Raw genomic sequence first — 4,798 nt, 5'->3', positions numbered from 1 at the left:
ATATACACATTCTCGTAATTATCGTTTTCTTTCTTTGCCTGGTAGGACCTGAATTTTAATAGAAAAAGCATGTCTTTGTCTTATTGTTTAAAATGGCGATTCCCAATCCCTTGGCTGAGGTTTTAACAGTCTTAGTTTAATGAACTTCCGTGACCATCTGTTTGTTTTTTTTTCCTGAAGTACCAAAATAAACTTATTATTTCACTTGTAGGCAGGTTCTACAGAATGGAGTCAAAGTAAAATAAAATGCATATTCAGTGCATGTGAAATAGGTACATATTCTACATACATTCATACAAAAACTTTAGTTCAAAAATTAAAAGTCTGATCTAAAATGAAATCAGTCTGTAATTGCCTAGTAGAAATGCTTAGCTCCTACTATGTAAATATCATGAATCTATATGAACTATTAAAATTTGACAGTCAGTAGACAACTGTGTCCTACATTTATGTTTATTAAAAACTGACATAAACAAACAAAGCCTGTACAAAAAATATTCCAAATCACGTATCACTTTGAAATAGTAATCTTGAGAGACATTATCGCCTAGGACCCCCTCTTCCTCTACCCCAACCACGTCCTCTTCCTCGGCCTCGGCCTCTTCCTGCAACAGCTTCCCTTTTCTTAGATTTCACCTTCGGTTCTACATCCACAAGTAGTGTATCCAGAGGTAAGCTGTCTGGCAGTATAAAATATCGAATGTTATTTCCTCGAATACTCAGTGTTTCCAGTTATACTGGTTCTCTATCCTTCAAAGTCATTTTCACTGCTTTAAGATGTGTATTCGTGCTGACATCTACATCTGTGATTGCTCCATGGACCTGTGTTCCATTCTTTAATTCAATGGTTACGGTTTCATGACTCAATTTCATCAAAAATCTTACGAGCTTCATCCTAGTCGTGCCAGCACTCTTTCAGTCGGATAGCGCACAAAACGCGACCACCCAAGTCCAAAAAGCCTAGGAGTATGACCGTGACCGTCTGTTTTTGATGATCATTTGTGTGGAGATATCTTAATTGAAACTGTGAGAAGGGTGAGTGGACATTTCACAGACATTTTGAAGATGCATTCTGTGTTCAATGTCTTCTTTTTATTATGCCCTTAGAAACAAATATTACCTTTGTTTCACAGATAACACAGCTCAGGCTCTGTGTAGGTCCCAGTGAGAATTGGTATTCTGGCTGAGACAGCAGAAACACAGGTAAATCCTCGGGATATTGTGAGAAAAGTTTAAGGAGATAGATGCAAAGCTGTAGTCAGGGTGATGTCAGGGGTCCAGCAGGGGTGGCATCTGGCCAGCCCTGAATTGTAGGTTGACCGAGGCTGAAGGCTAATGCAGGCTCTCAGCTGATCTAGATCCTGTCTTCACTTTTAGTCTCACTGAGGGATGTGAACTTAGGCAGACAAGGATTTCCTTAAGACCAAGCTAAATTTCCTATATGTCGAGGGCACTTTCTCACCCATAAATATCCAGAACCTTCAGACAACACAGGGAGACACCTTTTTAGATGATCACCTAGGTGCACTTTGACAAAAATGACATTTCGGGGATGAACCCTGCACTGTGCACTGAGAGTGATCCCACATAGCAGCTCCGTGTGGAACTCATGCTCCCTGCTCAGGCTGTGGTCAGGAATGGCCTGAAACTGCATCTCACTGACCCCAAGACTCTCCCCTCTTCACCTCCTCAAACTCTGCTTACTGTCCTCAATTTCCCTTCTATTCCTGTGTGATTCAGGTTTCCCCCATTCCTTCACTGGTGCTTCCAGGTGGTGAACACAAGGTCTGTGTTATATAATGCATGTGCCCCATTTCACACAGGACACCTGAGGCACCTACACTTAGGGGTGCATCTCATCCTTCACAGAACTCAATACATTGTGTCTGTAAAGTGTGCACAACTACTCACGATACATCTGCCTTTGTGTAAAAATCCTCTTTCTTTTTGACAAGAGAAACCTATAGCTGACCTCATTACATGGAAAATGACACAGCACATTGTACATACATCCTGAGAAGCTTGAGATATGTTACACTGTCCTCAGGCAGGTTTGCAATTGAATTGCCAAGCCCTAACAACCATTTCCACGACATTCCCACCAAGCCTTTCCCGAAAAAGATGAATATGCTTTACAAGTCCCTCATCCACTTCAGGTCATCTTACCAAATGGAGGAGGTGGGGGGGGTGGTCATAGCCCATGACTGGTGATGAAGGATGTTCCATAGGGTAGGACATGCAAAGCAGTCGTGGGTAAGGACCAGGCTCTCTTATATACATAATGACCCACAGAACATAAATTAAAGGTACAATGTTTACAAGGCTGTGTCATCCCCCTCTTTCCGAATAGTAGGATTAGCATTCTCATTTTTTCAGTAGACCATTTAGATGCTGAGCCTTAAGAGAGAAGTTTGGAATTCAGTTTTGAGAGTAGACAGCCATCCAAGAAAGCCTTGTAATTGGCTCTTAGTTTTAGGTTGTGAGAGATTGTGGATGCCTTCAGTCTGCCTGGGTCCAGATGTGGGCCTTGTTCTGAGAACAGCTGAGCTAAATACCTAACCTGAGTTTGAGCAAACTGCAGTTTTTATTTGGAGACTTTATGGGCTTAAGTTGTAAAACAAAAAGTTTTCCCAGAAGGGTGCTGTCTTCGTGTGAAGAGGCATGAGCAGGGAAGCAGAGAAACAAATCATCTACACATTGTAACAAAGTAGAGCCTGCAAAACACTTTCCATCATCCAAATCAGCCTTTAAGGTTTGTGGGAAACATGAAGCACTCTGTGAAACCCAGGGAGGTTGCAGTCCAGATGTATTGTCATTCATTCCCTGCAACTGAAGGCAAAAAGATACCGGCTATCCTTATAAACTGGAATGCTAAAAACTACACCACATAGGTCAAGTACATTGAAAACTTTGCTTTCAATGGGAGTCGATGTAGGTAGAGTGTGAAGTTTGGGAAACAGGGGATGTCGAGGGATTACAGTGCTATTTATTTCTCGGAGGTCTTGGACAAAATAATATCCTCAGCAGTTGGGTTTTCTCACAGGTATAATAGAGGTGTTATATGGACTACTGCAGGGGATTATGAGGTCATGAGCCTTGTAACATTCTATTATGGTGTTGATGCATTGAAGGCCTTCTTAAATTACAGGACATTGATGAATTCTAGGGAGAAGTTTTGCAGGATCGATTTGAATCTTGACGGGGGGTACACGGTGGATTCTGTAAGATCAGTTGAAGATTTTGCCCATAACGAGGATGGGAGCTGATCCAATAGGAATAAATGATCAGTACCTCCAGACTCAGCTATAGTACCGGCACAGACACGGCACAGAAAAGGTGCCAAAGGATCCTGTTATCCCTTTTTGCTATTTTGGTTACTGCTGTCAAATTCTAGAATTATTTTTCCCTTTTGGGCAAAAGAAATTCCAGCATGGTATTTTTCTAAGAAATCTCAGTCCAGGTAATCAATACGGGTCAAAGAACTAAGGAGAATAGGGTGTATATCTCTCAAAGGGCCTTGATCAAAGCGAATAGGTTCAGAGGTAGGAACGTGTTGAAATCTAATAGATCCCCCCTAATTGAGCTGTTTTTGTACCCCGAGGCTAAGGCTGCTTTATAGCGCTCGGGTTAGTTGCAGCTTCAGTAAAGACAGAGATACATTCATTCCCAATCTGGAGAGTAGTTTCGCCAAAGAGATTAAGACGGAGGCTTGGGAAGGGCTCCGTGTTTCCTTGGAATCCCATCTTTGGGAATTGGGAGGACATTGAAAAGGTTGGAAAGAGGGCTGCAGGGCCTTTAAGCTCTTAAATGTATAACCATCTTTTTTCAATGTCCTAGTTCTTGCAGTCACCGCAGGAACTAGACTTCTAGTTTCGGGGGGTCTTTATTTGCTGGAGTTGAGCATTGAAAATTTAACAGTCTTTCCACTAGAGGACTCATCTTGGGTCTGAGCAAAGTGATTTTCCAGGTTAATTAAACCTGGAGTGGACATAGTTTCCCATTCTATTCTTGGTCCTTTTAACTAAAAGGGAAAGGTCCCAGACTAGCACATTAATAAACATAGATCTAAAGGAGGAGCAGAGTTAATTAAAGACAATTTAGAGTCAAAGGTGATAATCATGAACAGATTCATGAGGCGTTTTTGGTATAAGACTGAACTTTCTTTCAACCTTCAGGCTTAGGAAAAGCCGTTAAAATTGTTCAGTGGAGGGGCATCTGGGTGGCTCAGTCGGTTAAGCTCTTTATCTTGTTGAGGTCCCAATAGTCCATTTTTGCTTTTATTTCCCTTGCCTCCAGAGACATGTCAAGTTAGTAGTTGCTGTGGCCAAGGTCAAAGAGGTTTTTGCCAGCTTTCTCCTCTAGGATTGTGATGGCTTCCTGCGTTACGTTTAGGTCTTCCATCCGTTCTGAGTTTGCTTTTGTGTATGGTGTAAGAAAGTGGTCCAGTTTTATCCTTTGCATGTCACTCTCCAGTTTTCCCAGCACCATTTGCTGGAGAGACTTTTTTCCATTGGATATTCTTTCCTTCTTTGTCAAAGATTAGTTGGCCATACGTTTGTGTGTCCGTTTCTGGGTTCTCTATTTGTTTCCGTTGATCTATGTATCTGCTTTTGTGCCAGTACCATAATGTGTTGATGATTACAGCTTTGTGATACATCCTTAGGTCCGGAATTGTGGTACCTCCATTCTCCTTTCTTTGTCAGGATTGCTTCGGCTATTTGGGGTCTTTTCTGGTTCCATATAAATTTTAGGGATTTTGTTGTAGCTCTATGAAGAATGCTGGAGTTATTTTGATAGG

General features: G+C 41.7%; 1 pseudogene; it reads right to left on the bottom strand.

Moving 5' to 3' along the window:
- Positions 1–439: 439 nt before the first annotated feature.
- Positions 440–4,524, bottom strand: LOC125154126 (small nuclear ribonucleoprotein Sm D1-like; annotated as a pseudogene).
- Positions 4,525–4,798: the final 274 nt, after the last annotated feature.

Source organism: Prionailurus viverrinus, chromosome E3 (assembly GCF_022837055.1).
Source record: "Prionailurus viverrinus isolate Anna chromosome E3, UM_Priviv_1.0, whole genome shotgun sequence".
Classification (NCBI taxonomy): domain Eukaryota; kingdom Metazoa; phylum Chordata; class Mammalia; order Carnivora; family Felidae; genus Prionailurus; species Prionailurus viverrinus.
This window is presented reverse-complemented; position numbering and strand designations above follow the sequence as displayed.